At 44.4% G+C, this 18,498-nt stretch overlaps 1 protein-coding gene and 2 long non-coding RNA genes across 7 annotated transcripts in view; 2 read left to right on the forward strand and 1 right to left on the reverse strand.

Moving 5' to 3' along the window:
• The window catches only part of LOC106569453 (ephrin type-A receptor 3-like), a 236,274-nt gene that overhangs the window by 14,127 nt on the left and 203,649 nt on the right, over positions 1 to 18,498 (forward strand). The gene's annotated exons all lie outside the window — the stretch shown is intronic.
• On the forward strand, positions 8,511 to 9,852 carry LOC106569456 (uncharacterized). Its single transcript, XR_001320496.3, has 3 exons — positions 8,511 to 8,666; positions 9,163 to 9,281; positions 9,399 to 9,852. It is a non-coding gene; the product is annotated as an uncharacterized LOC106569456 (long non-coding RNA).
• On the reverse strand, positions 9,846 to 11,991 carry LOC106569457 (uncharacterized). Of its 2 annotated transcripts, none has more exons than XR_001320497.3 (3): positions 11,530 to 11,991; positions 10,623 to 10,708; positions 9,846 to 10,478 (listed from the first exon to the last, which is right to left on the reverse strand). It is a non-coding gene; the product is annotated as an uncharacterized LOC106569457 (long non-coding RNA). The 2 variants fall into 2 exon arrangements; XR_001320498.3 differs by having other exon boundaries at positions 9,846 to 10,463; positions 11,530 to 11,801.

Below are 18,498 nucleotides of genomic sequence, written 5' to 3' on the forward strand. Positions count from 1 at the left end.
CTTTGTGAATGTGTCTGTGCGTCAGATTGTGTGTTTGTGCCGGCATTTTGTCTTTGTACTGTATGTGTGCATCAGTGGCGGTCGGTGCCGTTTAAGATTAGGGAGGACGATGTGTTTTTTTTAATGAGCTTGGCCGAGCTTGGCCTTACTTCTATTAGAGCATATTGGATGACTGTCATTTATATTCCATTCAACCAGCTCAGTGTAACATCGATAGGTTTAGGCTACTACATTATACTAATTTTCCCTTTACCCATCATGAGGCTGCTACAACCAAGCTTACAAATTAATGTTTATAATGTAGGTGCACAGGTCCAGAGACAAATTGGAGTGTCACGTCTGTGCCTGCTCCTCCCCTCCGGCATACGACGTCACAGGAGTACTAACCACCGGTCCTGGGATTCATCATTACGCACACCTGGCACTCATCATTACGCATACCTGTGAATCATTATGATTCACACCTGGACTCCATTACCTTCATCATTTTCTCCCCTTTACAGTGGGGGAAAAAAGTATTTGATCCCCTGCTGATTTTGTACGTTTGCCCACTTACAAAGAAATGATCAGTCTATAATTTGAATAGTATGTTTATTTGAACAGTGAGAGAGAATAACAACAAAAAAATCCAGAAAAACGCATGTCAAAAATGTTATAAAATGATTTACATTTTAATGAGGGAAATAAGTATTTGACCCCTCTGCAAAACATGACTTAGTACTTGGTGGCAAAACCCTTGTTGGCAATCACAGAGGTCAGACGTTTCTTGTAGTTGGCCACCAGGTTTGCATACATCTCAGGAGGGATTTTGTCCCACTCCTCTTTGCAGATCTTCTCCAAGTCATTAAGGTTTTGAGGCGGATGTTTGGCAACTCGAACCTTCAGCTCCCTCCACAGATGTTCTATGCGATTAAGGTCTGGAGACTGGCTAGGCCACTCCAGGACCTTAATGTGCTTCTTCTTGAGCCACTCCTTTGTTGCCTTGGCCGTGTGTTTTGGGTCATTGTCATGCTGGAATACCCGACCCATTTTCAATGCCCTGGCTGAGGAAGGAGGCTCTCACCCAAGATTTGACGGTACATGGCCCCGTCCATCGTCCCTTTGATGCGGTGAAGTTGTCCTGTCCCCTTAGCAGAAAAACACCCCCAAAGCATAATGTTTCCACCTCCATGTTTGACGGTGGAGATGGTGTTCTTGGGGTCATAGGCAGCATTCCTCCTCCTCCAAACACGGCGAGTTGAGTTGATGTCAAAGAGCTCCATTTTGGGTCTCATCTGACCACAACACTTTCACCAGTTGTCCTCTGAGTCATTCAGATGTTCATTGGCAAACTTCAGACGGGCATGTCTATGTATTCTTGAGCAGGGGGACCTTGCGGGCGCTGCAGGATTTCAGTCCTTCACGGCGTAGTGTGTTACCAATTGTTTTCTTGGTGACTATGGTCCCATCTGCCTTGAGATCATTGAGAAGATCCTCCCGTGTAGTTCTGGGCTGATTCCTCACCGTTCTCATGATCATTGCAACTCCTCGAGGTGAGAGATGTTCAGGGACATGCTTGGATGTCAGGTGATTGTGTACATCGATGACATCCTGATCTTCTCAACCAACCTTGAGGATCACATCACTCACTTTCGAGCAATCCTGGAATGCCTCTTGGCTAACCACCTGTTCGTCAAGGCGGAGAAGTGCCAATTCCACCAGAGGGCTGTCTCCTTCTTGGGCTACCAAATCAGCCCTCAGGGACTGAGGATGGAGGTCAAGAAGGTAGATGCAGTAAGGTCATGGCCAGTCCCAACCACCATCAAGGGGTTACAACGGTTTTTGGGGTTTGCCAACTTTTACCTTTTAACTTCAGCACCGTCCGTGCCCCTCTTATCCCCCTCCTCAAGGATGGGACTCATAGGTTGGTTTGGTCTCCAGCAGCGGACGAGGCATTTCATCTCCTCAAGGGGTGTTTCACCTCCGCCCCCTTGCTAAACACCCAGATCCCATGCTGGTGGCCCACCTTGGTGCAGGATGTTACGCGGTATGTCAACTCCTGTTCCGTGTGTGCTTAAACCAAGTCACCCCAGAATGCTCCAGCAGGGAAGTGCCTGCCGCTTCCTGTGCCTCAACAACCTTTGTCCCATCTATCCATTGACTTTGTTACTGATCTTCTCCCTTCTGATGGTTTCGGAAGGTACTCGATAGATTCTCCAAGTCATGTCGATTAATCCCTCTTCCTGGTCTTCCCACTGCTCTCCAGGTTGCTGAGGCACTCTTCCAGCAGGTCTTCCAACATTATGGCCTTCCGGAGGACATCGTCTCGGACTGTGGCCCCGAATTCAAGGTCACTGTTAGCCTCACATCCGGGTATCGGCCTCAGTCTAACGGGCAGGTTAGACAAACATTGGCATTAGAATGGCCTTACTGAAGAATTCAGTGACTTTCAATGTGGCACCGTCATAGGATGCCACCTTTCCAACAAGTCAGTTCGTCAAATGTATGCCCTGCTAGAGCTGCCCCGGACAACTGTAAGTGCTGTTATTGTGAAGTGGAAACATCTAGGAGCAACAACGTCTCAGCCGTGAAGTGGTAGGCCACACAAGCTCAGAGAACGGGAGCACTGAGTGCTGAAATGAGTAGCGCAGTTGCAACACTCACTACCAAGTTCCAAACTGTCTCTGGAAGCAGCGTCAGAACAAGAACTGTTCGTCAGGTGTGTCAGGAAATGGATTTCCATGGCCGAGCAGCCGCACACAAGGCTAAGATCACCATGTGCAATGCCAAGTGTCGGCTGGAGTGAGTGGTGTAAAGCTTGCCGCCATTGGACTCCGGAGCAGTGGAAATGCATTCTCTGGAGGGGTGAATCACGCTTCACTAACTGGCAGTCCGATGGAGAATCTGGGTTTGGTGGATGCCAGGAGAACGCTACATACCTGAATGCATAGTGCCAACTGTACATTTTGGTGTAGGATAAATAATGGTCTGGGGCTGTTTTTCATGGTTCGGGCTAGGCCCCTTAGTTCCAGTAAAGAGAAATCTTAAAGCTACATCATACAATGACATTCTAGATGTTCTGTGCAGTTTTGGGAAGGCCCTTTCTTGTTTCATCATGACACTGCCTCATGTACAAAGTGAGGTCCATACAGAAATGGATGGTCGAGATCGGTGTGGAAGAACTTGACTGGCATGCACAGAGCCCTGACCTCAACCCCATCGAACACTTTTAGGATGAATTGGAATGCTGACCGTGAGCCTGGCCTAAAACCAAAAGTTTACCTTGACTTGGAAGAGTTGGAGGGTTGGATGTCCATAGCCAGCAGGCATTCCTCTCTGTTTGTGTCAGGTGGATGAGTAGGCTAATTAGCTGTATTAGCAGTCTTGTTTAGAAGTTGTTTAGAAGTCACTGTATGCTTGTTTAGAAGTCACTGTATGCTGCCACTACATGCTAAAGAGAAGAGAAGAGGAGAGGCAAGGATCCGAACAAGATGGTGGACTAAATTACTACAGTGACTGACATCTCTAGGAGAGCTAAGGGACATAGAGACACTTACTACACAATATCAACCCTGTGGGTGACTGTTTTTGAGAAATATTTAATTTGGGAGAAAAACACCCGCTACGCATCAAATAGACAGAGGGCACTTTGTCCAAAAGAAGTTTGCATTACTGTAGCTCGCAATATTGCATCCTTTACACTGGTTTGGGTACGCTAGAGAAGAGAAGAGAGGAGAAGATGAGAGGAGCCCCATCATGACGCAAGTTAGATCCTAATGTTCAAAGCTCTGCAGCCCTCCTCAATCCCTCCTTCCTTCTCTCCTCTCTTTCTTCACTCTTCCCTCCCTTCTCAATGTGTTACCCTGACAACACTTTCCCCTGTTCAACTGTGCTTTCACTCGTTTAACAAGAGAAAGGAATGGAAGGTCTGTGAGATGAGACCACCGTGTGTGTGTGTGTGTGTGTGTGTGTGTGTGTGTGTGTGTGTGTGTGTGTGTGTGTGTGTGTGTGTGTGTGTGTGTGTGTGTGTGTGTGTGTGTGTGTGTGTGTGTGTGTGTGTGTGTGTATGTGTGTGTGTGAGCAGTCTCTGCTATGTGGTATCTGATGTAGCAACCTGGACTCAGGTGTAGACATAACATAGTAAATGAAAATCCGGTATGCTCAAATTAGAATGATATGTTACGTTTGTTATGTATTCATTTGTGGATGTTCATCATCTATTTTGTATGATATGTTACGAATTACAATTTGCATGATATGTTACGAATTACAAATAGTTTGATATGTTACAAATTGCAATTCGTACAATATGTTACGAATTTGCAATACGTATGATATGTTACAAATTCCAATTTGTTGTGGCTAACATTAGCTAGATGGCAAACACTAATGTTAGCTAGGTGGCTAATGTTAGCTAGGCTAGGGGTTAAGGTTAGGGTTAAGGTTAACGTTAAGATTAAGAGTTAGGTTAAAGGGATAAAGTTAGGGGAAGGGTTACTTTACATGCTAAGTAAACACAGCAAAAAAAAGAAACGTCCCTTTTCAGGACCCTGTCTTTCAAAGATAATTCGTAAAAATCCAAATAACTTCACAGATCTTCATTGTAAAGGGTTTAAACACTGTTTCCCATGCTTATTCAATGAACCACAAACAATTAATGAACATGCACCTGTGGAATGGTTGTTAAGACACTAACAGCTTACAGACGGTAGGCAATTAAGGTCACAGGTATGAAAACTTAGGACACTAAAGAGGCCTTTCTACTGACTCTGTAAAATACCAAAAGAAAGATACGTGCTCATCTGCGTGAACATGCCATAGGCATGCTGCAAGGAGGCATGAGGACTGCAGATGTGGCTAGGGCAATAAATTGCAATGTCCGTACTGTGAGACGCCTAAGACAGCGCTACAGGGAGACAGGACGGACAGATGATTGTCCTCGCAGTGGCAGACCACATGTAACAACACCTGCACAGGTTCGGTACATCCGAACATCACACCTGCGGGACAGGTACAGGATGGCAACAACAACTGCCCGAGTTACACCTGGAACTCACAATCCCTCCATCAGTGCTCAGACGCCGCTGGCTGAGAGATTCTGGACTGAGGGCTTGTAGGCCTGTTGTAAGGCAAGTCCTCATCAGACATCACCGGCAACAACGTCGCCTATGAGCACAAACCCACCATCGCTGGACGAGACAGGACTGGCAAAAAGTGCTCTTCACTGACGAGTCGTGGTTTTGTCTCACCAGGGGTGATGGTCGGATTCGCGTTTATCATGGAAGGAATGAGCGTTACACCAAGGCCTGTACTCTGGAGCAGGATCGATTTGGAGGTGGAGGGTCCGTCATGGTCTGGGGTGGTGTGTCACAGCATCATCGGACTGAGCTTGTCATTGCAGGCAATCTCAACACTATGCGTTACAGGGAAAACATCCTCTTCCCTCATGTGGTACCCTTCCTGCAGGCTCATCCTGGCATGACCCTCCAGCATGACAATGCCACCAGCCATACTGCTCGTTCTGTGTGTGATTTGTTGCAAGACAGGAATGTCAGTGTTCTGCCATGGCCAGCGAAGAGCCCGGATCTCAATCCCATTGAGCACGTCTGGGACCTGTTGGATCGGAGGGTGAGGGCTAGGGCCATTCCCCCCAGAAATGTTCAGGCACTTGCTGGTGCCTTGGTGGAAGAGTGGGGTAACATCTCACAGCAAGAACTGGCAAATCTGGTGCAGTCCATGAGGAGGAGATGCACTGCAGTACTTAACCTCTATGGGCTAGGTGGGACGCTAGCGTCCCACCCGTGGTGCACTCCATCAACAGCAGGTGCATTTCAAGAGCGGCAAATTTGAAGCCAAATAAATGTCAAAATTCAAATTTTTAAAACATACAACTATTTTACACCCTTTGAAAGATAAACATCTCCTTAATCTAACCACGTTTTACGATTTCAAAAAGGTTTTACGGCGAAAGCATAAATTTAGAGTATGTTACGACAGTACATTTACAAGAGTTGTGTGTAATGTTTTGTCAATTCAAAGACAGGGTCACCAAAACCATAAAACCAGCTAAAATGATGCACTAACCTTTTACAATCTCCATCAGATGACACTCCTAGGACATTATGTTAGACAATGCATGCATTTTTAGTTCTATCAAGTTCATATTTATATCCAAAAACAGCGTTTTACTATGGCATTGATGTTGAGGAAATCGTTTCCCTCCAATAACCGGCAGTCAAGTCAACACCACAAATTAAATAATTAAACTTAGAAAACATTGGTAAAATATTATATTGTCATTTAAAGAATTATAGATTTACATCTCTTGAACGCAATCAACTTGCCAGATTTAAAAATAACCTTACTGGGAAATCACACTTTGCAATAATCTGAGCACTGCGCCCAGAAAAATACGCGTTGCGATACAGACTAGACGTCATGTTGGGGAGATCTAAAATCGAAAATACTATGTAAATAATCCATTACCTTTGATTCTCTTCATCAGATGTCACTTCCAGGTATCACAGGTCCATAACGAATGTAGTTTTGTTCAAAAAAGCTCATCATTTATGTCCAAAAATCTCCGTCTTGTTAGCACATGATCTAAGCCAGCCGGACTTCTCGTCATCAACGAGGGGAAAAAATATATTTACGTTCGTTCAAACGTTGTATAGCATAAATCATTAGGGCCTTTTTTAACCAGAACATGAATAATATTCAAGGTGGACGAATGCATTCTCTTTTATAACGTATTGGAATGAGGGTACCCAACATGAACTCGCGCGCCAGGTGTCTAATGGGCCATCATCGTTCCATGGCTCTTGTTCGGTCAGATCTCCCTCCAGAAGACTCAAAACACTTTGTAAAGGCTGGTGACATCTAGTGGAAGCAATAGGAAGTGCCAAAATATTCCTCAGCCCCTGTGTTTTTCAATGGGATAGGTTTAAAGGTAATACAACACATCAGGTATCCACTTCCTGTCAGAAAATGTCTCAGGGTTTTGCCTGCCAAATGAGTTCTGTTATACTCACAGACACCATTCAAACAGTTTTAGAAACTTTAGAGTGTTTTCTATCCATATATAATAAGTATATGCATATTCTAGTTACTGGGTAGGATTAGTAACCAGATTAAATCGGGTACATTTTTTTTATCCAGCCGTGCAAATACTGCCCCCTAGCCCTAACAGGTTAATGCAGCTGGTGGCCACACCAGATACTGACTGACTTTTGATTTTGACCCCCCCCCCCCCCCCTTTGTTCAGGGACACATTATTCAATTTCTGTTAGTCACATGTCTGTGGAACTTGTTCAGTTTATGTCTCAGTTGTTGAATCTTGTTATGTTCATACAAATATTTACACATGTTAAGTTTGCTGAAAATAAACGCAGTTGACATTGAGAGGACGTTTCTTTTTTTGCTGAGTTTAGTTACAAAGTAACTAAAAAGTAGTCAATTGTAGGAAAGTTGTCCGTGATGATATTCGAACACGCAACCTTCGGGTTACTAGACATTCTTGTTATATGCCCACCCATCCTGCTTTCGTTTTTTTTTTGTCCCTTAAAGAAGCAATATGTAACTTTTTGGGCAACCCAACCAAATTCACATAGAAATGTGACAGATCTGTCATTCTCATTGGAAGTTCTATGTGCTCTATTTTTATGCTTCCCATGCTTGCGTTTCATTTTTGCATCTTTTACTTTTGGGTTTGTACACCAGTTTATAACAGCTGAAAATGCTATATTTTTGGTTGTGGAAAATATATTTCACAGCGGTTTAGATGGTACAATGACTCTCTACACTGTACTTTCTTGTTTTGTGACATAAACTGAAATTAGGTGAACGATTCAAATTTTAGCAACCAGGAAATGACGGAGCCTTCTGTCTTGTAACCATACCAATGACGGAGCCTTCTGTCTTGTAACGTTTACTATGTTACATCTAGTCTATGAGACCAGGCTGGAGGTAAGCCTGTGTCTGTTTGTGTGTGTGATTCTGTGTGTATAAAAGAGAAAGTGTGTGTGTCGTTATTGTATTTATTTGTTGCTCTCCTCATTCTGTGGTACTGGCAGGGTATTCAGTGTGTGTGCATGTGTGTGTCTGTATCTGCTTATGTGTATGCTGATCTTATTGTGCAGTCTGGCATTTGGCAGGTCCATTTGATTCTTGGCAGGTAGATCAGAGCTCCTCTCTGCCCAGCCGAAGCAAAGGATTACAGAGAAGAGAGAGAGATAGAGAGGGAGAGAGAGATGAGAGAGAGACAGAGAGAGGGAGAGACTTCCCGAGGCAGCCCCATTCAGCCCTATTCATCCGCCCCTGGGAATCGTATCAACGTATACATTGACTGTGTTCATCAGGAAGTGCATAGAGGATGTTGTATCGGTCCCAGGTTCAAATGTTTAAACCTGCAATGCGTAACAATGTGTGTACAGGTGTTTTTGGAGACCCCTCTGTCAAGAATGCTGTATTTCTTCTACATTTAAACATGATATGCCAGAAACCCCAGCTCTCATTGCAAGTCGCCGCTGGGATGACGTAGATTCAACATCCGCTCGGAGACTTTGTAGCTGTGATAGTGACAACCCAACAGTCGGGAAATATGAGGCTGTGGATGCTGATGCAATTACAGTTATGGACCAGCTTGATGATAACTCAATTCCATTTTAGCAACACTGTCTTCAGAACAGGTACTCAAAATGTTATACACCGGCTGTTATTCTCCTTTTTATATTGTAATAAAAAATATCCACGCTGTCAGCCAGAAAGGTAGCTAGCTATCAAACTTAGCTAGCTAACGTTACATGGTTGCTAGCTAAAAGCTTAGCTACCGGGAATTTCCCTGCCTGGTACAAGATAGCAACATGACGATAGCTTTAGTACATTAGCTATCATACTTACGTAAAAAAGCAGTGTAAAATATTAATTTTGACTATCATACCTCTGCATTCATGGAAAATAACCTTTGCTTTGGCAAGTCCTTTGCCCTTCTCTGATTCCTATACTAGCTAGCTAATAACATTACTGTTAAGGTCGCTTGATTCTCGAGAGCCATGGCTATGAAGATGTGTATGATTGTAGAAGTGTTATACTCAACTCTTCTGCATGAAAATCATTATTGTTTCTACATAAAACCATGTAGTGAACAATCCTAATAACTGTGTTGTGTACATGTTTTTTCTGTAGGATTCCAGCTTTGAAGAGCCCCAGACCGTCCAGGGGCACAGGCAGGACTGCAGAAAGAATTGGACAGGAAGACCTTGAAAGGGCTACCCGACTGAAAGGAGAGGCTGGCCGAGAAGAAGGTTAGTAAAAGTCTTTCACCTGTGGTACTGTTTACCCGTTTCACAATATTACAATCATATCACACAACATTTGGCTACATTCTGTAATTTCATGTTGCTTTTTTATTATCATTACAGACTAAATTGCGAGAGCTGTCCATTGAAGGGGAGATGCTGGAGCTGTCCGCTTCCCTTCTACCTGGAGTGATTTTTGACATGGTGTACCGGAGAGCTATCCCAGGGTCTCCAGAAATCCAAGACAACCTCACTGGTGCACCTGCCTTAATTGCAGGGAGACTCCTGCACCTTACAACACACAACTGCTGCCATTTCACCACTGCAATATTCAATGTATTTATTACCAAGTATGTTACCATAACAAGATAACACTTTCCATGACTACACCGTACTTTATTCTTAATTTGGATCTAAATTAAGAAAATATGGTAATATCTTTAAGTAGTTTTGTGAATTTTTCCTTGGTCTGGGTGAAATCAGTTCAATACTTTACCAGTTCACCACATTGTTTCCCTTACACTACCTTGTATTCTTGTTTATCTACCTAATAAAACTATTTGGCCTGATCGTCTAATCGGACCGACTTGTTTTGTACTGCATTTACACCAGGGTAGTCCGTCCGTCTTTCTGGATATCTATCCACCTGTGGGTCTGCTCATTTGAAGTGTAAACCGTCAAGAGCGTAGATATCCAGGAAAATAACAGTTTAGTAAATTCTTCTAAAGCCATTCCAAAAGTACAATGATGACTATATGCTAGATAAATGCACAAGTACTGTTTCTCACACAAGTTTGTTTCCCACACAAACTTCCCTTATTTATATGTTTGATTGTAGGCCCACCTCTTTCAAAAACAATTCTGAGTTCTCTGTCGGTTTTCACACTTTCCAGGAAGCACCAAGTCTGACAACAGGGAATGCTCCAGTCCTTCCCAGCTCAAAGGTGTGCTGCTAACTGTATCCTGTGCTGCGTGGTGACATCTCCTCGAAGTTGTAGCAGCTCAGTTGTTGGTGCCACTTCATGGAGTCTTTGGTCATCTGATCTCTGGATCATTCTCCTAGACCCTATTGAGAGCCCAGTCTTCTCAACACTGCTCTCTGAAGTTCTGGGATGTAGGTGTATTCCTTTGCAGTTTTCAATGCGTGGACACGTCACTTTTGAGACTTGTTATTGTAGTCTCCTTTAGCTGAAAGACAAAATACTGACAAAATATTATTCTATATAACTTCATTACTATCAGTGCAGAACTGAAGTGTTGAAATATAACAGCCATAACATATATTATATTGTTATGAGTTCTAAGAAATTTGTATTTTTCACATTCGAGAGGACAACTAACACTTACATCTTGTTGCCCTACGCGTTCTCCAAGGCTGGACAACGGTTACAAAGGTTGTAGTCAAGTGCTGCCAGTAGGGCTCCAGCCTTAGACTGGAGGAGAGAAAGCAAACCGTGTACATAAGTAAGTGATTCTGGAAGGACGCCAGCTCAGATGTAGACCTAGATCAGGGATGAGCAACTCCTGCCCTCGGGGGCTTAATTGGTGTCACACTTTCCCCCCCAACTAATCACACCTGATTAAAGTAATTGCATTCTAAACTGAATCCCATTATAAGTTGATTATTGGGTCAGGTGTGTTGGCTAGGGAAAAGTGTGACACCAATCAGGCCCCGAGGACTGGAGTAGGCCAACCCTTATCTAGATCTGACTCCAATAATCAACTAATCATGATCTTCCGTTTACAATTAGTTTATCAGCTGTGTTTGCTAGGGATGGGGAAAAAGAGTGACCACTCTGGCCCCGAGGACTGGAATTGACCGTCCCTGACCTAGATAGACAAAGTATCAAACATGCTCCATCAATCCTAATCTGGAATACGATTTTACCTTTTGACAACTATGACAGAATTGCCTTCGATGAACATCAGTCTTATATTTCCAGGGTAAAAACATTCAGTTTAGGATGAACGGAGTCAGTATTTGTTTCCATCATTGGATAAGGAGGTTATTAGGCAGAATGAATGTTTCCAATCATTCAGTATAATGTCATGTTAGTTTTATACACTCAATACATGTGCATCTTCTGGGCTAGGTCTGTTTACATCTCAACCAGACAGCTCAACTGGGGAATAACAGTAATATGTGTGCAGTAGGCTAATATTATACATCTTGGGTAGTGCATTTTCCTGAACAGTTTAGCATTATAAAATGTTTACTTTGTTGTTAGGTAGCTAAAACGATGTCTTTGCTTACCGATCGTATTCTGCTCCACTACTCGACAATGGTGCGGCTGGAAATACAGGCTTGCCAGGAGTTAATGTTGATTTATTCCTGTCATGACTGATATTTTCTAGAGTTTAGATGTCAAATAATGAAGCTATAACAGTTGACATGAGAAGAGAGATAAAATTAGCTAGTTTTAGAATGTTTTGTTTACAACAGCTGACAAAAAAATGGGGCGTTCAGAGAACACTAGACGTGCAGTTGAGAACATTTCCATGGTAACGGTGCCTCTTTACAATTCCATGATGAAACTTTGAAACGAATTTGCCACTTGTTGTAGCAAACGAGTTTCATGAAATACATGGACCAGAAACAGGGTCACATTTTTTACTAAATATCAGTAAGCCAGGCTAGCTATGTACAGCAAAATAGCTAGCTAGCTCTCTGCTTGGCAGAATGTTAGCTACGTGTATCGGTCTCATTGCAAGACTTTGGCTAAAGTTTTGACGTGTTGAATCTTGAATACTCCAGCCAACGACATGAGATGTTCTAGAACTAGACCGTTCAGATCAATGTACTCTGTGGCACTGCCTCCTCACTGACGGAAAACACGTCACACATTGTGCACAATTCAATGAATACCAGTGAATAACGCGGTTCTCAGGCAGGGTAGCGGCACACTATTGTTATTGTTGAATCACATTGGATGACCACTAGCGACTTATTGGAGCGTCTGAGCCCCAAACCAATCCAAATGTAGTATTCATCGGTCAGAAAATAGATTCAAACACAAGTATTCAGACCCTTTACTCAGTACTTTGATGAAGCACCTGGCAGAGATTACATACTCGCGTCTTCTTGGGTATGACGCTACAAGCTTGGCACACCTGTATTTGGGGAGTTTCTCCCATTCTTCTCTGCAAATCCTCTCAAGCTCTGTAAGGTTGGATGGGGAGCGTTGCTGTACAGCCATTTTCAGGTCTCTCCAGAGATGTTCGATCGAGTTCAAGTCCATGCTCTGGCTGGGCCACTCAATGACTCAGAGACTTGTCCTGAAGCCACTCCTGCGTTGTCTTGGCTGTGTGCCCAGTGGCGGTTCTAGACCATTTCAACTGGGGGGGCCAAGCTGGGGCCAGTTGTACTGTTAGAGGGGCCAGTTACATTAGACGTTATTGTTGTCATATCGTTTTATTCACTGCATTGCAGGCATTACAATGAGGAAAAAAAGTATTTGATCCCAGGCTGATTTTGTACGTTTGCCCACTGGCAAAGAAATGATCAGTCTATCATTTTAATGGTATGTTTATTTGAACAGTGAGAGACAGAATAACAACAAAGAAATCCAGAAAAATGCATGTCAAAAATGTTATAAATTGATTTGCATTTTAATGAGGGAAATAAGTATTTCACCCCCTCTCAATCAGAAAGATTTCTGGCTCCCAGGTGACTTTTATACAGGTAACGAGCTGAGATTAGGAGCACAATCTTAAAGGGAGTGCTCCAAATCTCAGCTTGTTACCTGTATAAAAGACACCTGTCCACAGAGGCAATAAATCAGATTCCAAACTCTCCACCATGGCCAAGACCAAAGAGCTCTCCAAGAATGTCAGGGACAAGATTGTAGACCTACACAAGGCTGGAATGGGCTACAAGACCATCGCCAAGCAGCTTGGTGAGAAGGTGACAACAGTTGGTGTGATTATTCGCAAATGGAAGAAACACAAAAGAACTGTCAATCTCCCTCGGCCTGGGGCTCCATGCAAGATCTCACCTTGTGGAGTTGCAATGATCATGAGAACGGTGAGGAATCAGCCCAGAACTACATGGGAGGATCTTGTCAATGATCTCAAGGCAGCTGGGACCATAGTCACCAAGAAAACAATTGGTAACACACAACGCCGTGAAGGACTGAAATCCTGCAGCGCCCGCAAGGTCCCCCTGCTCAAGAAAGCACATATACATGCCCGTCTGAAGTTTGCCAATGAACATCTGAATGATTCAGAGGATAACTGGGTGAAAGTGTTGAGGTCAGATGAGACCAAAATGGAGCTCTTTGGCATCAACTCAACTCGCCGTGTTTGGAGGAGGAGGAATGCTGCCTATGACCCCAAGAAGGCCATCCCCACCATCAAACATGGAGGTGGAAACATTATGCTTTGGGGGTGTTTTTCTGCTAAGGGGACAGGACAACTTCACCGCATCAAAGGGACGATGGACGGGGCCATGTACCGTCAAATCTTGGGTGAGAACCTCCTTCCCTCAGCCAGGGCATTGAAAATGGGTCCTGGATGGGTATTCCAGCATGACAATGACCCAAAACACACGGCCAAGGCAACAAAGGAGTGGCTCAAGAAGAAGCACATTAAGGTCCTGGAGTGGCCTAGCCAGTCTCCAGACCTTAATCCCATAGAAAATGTGTGGAGGGAGCTGAAGGTTCGAGTTGCCAAACGTCAGCCTCGAAACCTTAATGACTTGGAGAAGATCTGCAAAGAGGAGTGGGACAAAATCCTTCCTGAGATGTGTGCAAACCTGGGGGCCAACTACAAGAAACGTCTGACCTCTGTGATTGCCAACAAGGGTTTTGCCACCAAGTACTAAGTCATGTTTTGCAGAGGGGTCAAATACTTATTTCCCTAATTAAAATGTAAATCATTTTATAACATTTTTGACATGCGTTTTTCTGGAATTTGTTGTTGTTACTCTGTCTCTCACTGTTCAAATAAACCTACCATTAAAATTATAGACTGATAATTTCTTTGTCATTTGGCAAATGTACAAAATTAGCAGGGGATCAAATACTTTTTCCCCCTCACTGTACACCATAAACCTACATTATTCCCCCCCCACACACACACACACACACACACACACACACACACACACACACACACACACACACACACACACACACACACACACGTCAGATCCGCCAGATCCAGCTCAGAGGTCCCGCTCATGAGCTCCATCAGCAGGAGATTTTCATTTAGAATGGAAAATTAAATAAACAAATGTTAGTGCATTTGATCGTATCGAATCGATTCATTCTCTAAGCAAACCGAATCATAGTGAATCATTTCAAACTAAACGTATCGTTCCTGAATTGTATAGGAGCCCATGTATCTAGATACGAATCAAGTCTCAAGTGGCAGTGCACATCTCCAACTCAATCATGAAGTTTGCTGATAACACAACAGTGGTAGGCCTGATTACCAACAACGATGAGACAGCCTACAGGGAAGAGCCCTGTAGGAGCTGTGCGAGGAAAATTACCTCTCACCCAATTTCAACAAAACGAAGGAGCAAATAAACTTTGATTTGATTTGAGAGAGAGAGCGAGGGAGAGAGCAAGCGGAAGAGAGTGAGAGTGAGGGAGAGGGAGAGCGAGTGAGGGAGAGAGCGAGAGGGAGGGAGGGAGAGAGAGAGAGAGATAGGAATAAGAGGAATGAAAGAAGGGTGAAGTGATACATAAAGTATGTATAAAAGAGAGCGAAAGAGGCCAGGGGGAAGTAGGGAGGAACCTCATTCCTCATATTTAGAGTGGATAAGGCATGTGTCTAACAAGCCTTATAGTTGGGTTTAGGGTGGGTAAGTGGTACTTTAAGTGGAAGGTCTGGGTTTGGTTTGGACTTGTGTAGAATTATAGTATTTCCTGGTTCAGAATGGAAGAGAGTCAGATTGTGCCAACATATCCCTTGCCTTCTTTTTGCTCTGAGAATGTGGAACTCACAGCATGGTGGCAATAATCAATAAATCAGCATGCTACTATGTAACCTGGCCACTCTCAGTGTGTGTGCGCGCGTGAGTGTCTAATATGTGTGTGTGTGTGTGTAACAGTGTAGGTTCCGTCCCTCTCTTCACCCCAACCTGGGCTCGAACCAGGGACCCTTGCACACATCAACAACTGACACCCCACGAAGCATCGTTACCCATCGCGCCACAAAAGCCGCGGCCCTTGCAACGCAAGGGGCAACCCTACTTCAAGTCTCAGAGCGGGTGACGTCACCGATTGAAACGCTATTAGCGCGCACCACCGCTAACTAACTAGCCATTTCACATCGGTTACGTGTGTGTGTGTGTGGGGGGGGGGGAGTTGACACCAGGGCATCACCAGTGAGGTTTAGCTACAGTGGGCTGTTTCAGACATGACAACCTACATGATATTAACCCTGTGATGATTACTGTAGAGTGAGCTGGTTTATTCATAACCCTAACCCAACATTGTCATCATCGTTTCTTAACAAAAAATGCTGTCCATTTAATCAATTCAGCCTACCTCCTGGAAGTGAATCATTACGAATACAGGAACTTGATGATTTGTTGACATCATGCCATCATTGGATATCATTTAATGCTAAATTCACGTAATGTACTGAACATCAGATGGAAATAAAATAGCTGAGAAAACTTTCCAACTAAGAGACCCGTACAAAGGGGAACAGACGAGAAGGACCCATACAAAGGGGTACAGACCAGAAGGACCCATACAAAGGGTTACAGACCAGAATGACCCATACAAAGTGATACAGACCTGAAGGACCCATACACAGGGGTACAGACCAGAAGGACCCATACAAAGGGGTACAGACCAGAAGGACCCATACAAAGGGATACAGACCAGAAGGACCCATACAAAGGGATACAGACCAGAAGGACCCATACAAAGGGGTACAGACCAGAAGGACCCATACAAAGGGGTACATTAGAAGATGGATCCTTTGTTGTAAAGTGTTGTCTCTGGGTGCTTGAGTTTGTTTCAAGCTCCTGCTCAATTGATGGTGTGTGTTTGTGTGTTTATTAGATAAGAGTGAATCTGACCCAGGTCTGAGTGAGTGAATGATGAGTTGTGTGTTTTAACTCCGGGCCAGAGCAGCTCTGACCCGTGTTAGATTACACTTACACTGTTCCCCAGAGAAAGAGAGAGAGAGGAAGGGAGGGAGGAAGAGAAATAGGTGCGGGGTCATTTCATCCCGCCAACACACTATCATGCTACGGATGTGGATGGACAACGTAGTGAGACTAGGAACCTGGGTCGCTCTCTCCCAGGAGCACAAACACACACACACACACACACACACACACACACACACACACACACACACACACACACACACACACACACACACACACACACACACACACACACACACACACACGCACACGCACATAGATGTGCTAGTGGTGTCAGTTGACAGGATACTGTTCCTGATATATCATTGATGAGAGGATAGGTCATTGATCACAAGTGATAAGTGCTATTGACAGGAGGTGTGAGGAAAGTGTTTGTGTTCCCGTGCACACATGGACTTGTGTGTGTGGGACAGACCGACCCAGGGTCCCTATGCCTTCATTGATCATAGGGAAAAGTGTAGTCAGCACTTTTGGGCTATAGAGGTCAATTCGTCAACACTGTACATTACATTATGCATGATTCACCATTTCTGTACGCTATGAACGTGACTGTAAGGTGTAGACATCACACCACTATTCTTCTATTACAATGTGTGTCCATGACCTGAACGCTGGAGTCTAATAGTGTTTTATTCTCTAAGCAGTGAGGCTGTATTGAGACTGGGGCAGGGAACTAGAGCTGACCTTTACAACACAGCAGGAGTTCTCCACTGTTCTCTCTCTATTACTGTCACACACACACACACACACACACACACACACACACACACACACACACACACACACACACACACACACACACACACACACACACACACACACACACACACACACACACACACGCACACACACACACACACACACACACACACACACACACAAACAGTAATGTAACATGGCAGTCCCCTGTCACGTTGCACTGGGCTGTGGAGAGTGAATGCCACTCACAGTAGCTCTTATACAGTTAAAAAAATACAAAGAGAGAGGAGCGAGAGAGATTATGGAGAGAGAGAGATGAAGAAAGATAGAGAGGAGAGAGATAGAGATTATGGAGAGAGATAGAGAGGAGAGAGCTAGAGAGGAGAGAGCTAGAGAGGAGAGAGACAGTGAGATAGAGAGGAGAGAGAGAGAGGAGTGAGATAGAGAGGAGTGAGACTGTGAGGAGTGCGATAGAGAGGAGAGAGACAGTGAGGAATGAGATAGAGAGGATCGAGACAGTGAGGAGTGAGATAGAGAGGAGAGAGACAGTGAGATAGAGAGGAGAGAGACAGTGAGATAGAGAGGAGAGACAGTGAGGAGTGAGAAAGAGAGGAGTGAGACTGTGAGGAGTGAGATAGAGAGGAGAGAGAAAGAGAGGAGTGAGATAGAGAGGATCGAGACAGTGAGGAGTGAGATAGAGAGGAGAGAGACAGTGAGATAGAGAGGAGAGAGACAGTGAGATAGAGAGGAGAGAGACAGTGAGATAGAGGAGAGAGACAGTGAGGAGTGAGAAAGAGAGGAGTGAGACTGTGAGGAGTGAGATAGAGAGGAGAGAGAAAGAGAGGAGTGAGATAGAGAGGACAGAGACAGTGAGGAATGAGATAGAGAGGATCGAGACTGTGAGGAGTGAGATAGAGAGGAGAGAGAAAGAGAGGAGTGAGATAGAGAGGACAGAGACAGTGAGGAATGAGATAGAGAGGATCGAGACAGTGAGGAGTGAGATAGAGAGGAGAGAGACAGTGAGATAGAGAGGATAGAGAGCGAGGTGTGAGACAGAGAGAAGAGAGACAGTGAGGAGTGAGAGAGAGGAGTGAGACTGTGAGGAGTGAGATAGAGAGGACAGAGACAGAGAGGAGTGAGATAGAGAGGACAGAGGCAGTGAGGAATACGATAGAGAGGATTGAGACAGTGAGATAGAGTGGAGAGAGAGCGAGGAGTGAGATAGAGAATAGAGAGACAGTGAGGAGTGGGATAGAGAGGAGCGGGACAGATGATTGAGATAGATAGAGACAGAGGAGTGAGATAGAGAGTAGTGGGATAGAGGAGAGAGGGCGAGGAGTGAGATAGAGAGGAGAGAGACAGTGAGGAGTGAGATAGAGAGGAGAGAGACAG

Source organism: Salmo salar, chromosome 14 (genome assembly GCF_965601325.2).
Source record: "Salmo salar chromosome 14, fSalSal1, whole genome shotgun sequence".
Lineage (NCBI taxonomy): Eukaryota > Metazoa > Chordata > Actinopteri > Salmoniformes > Salmonidae > Salmo > Salmo salar.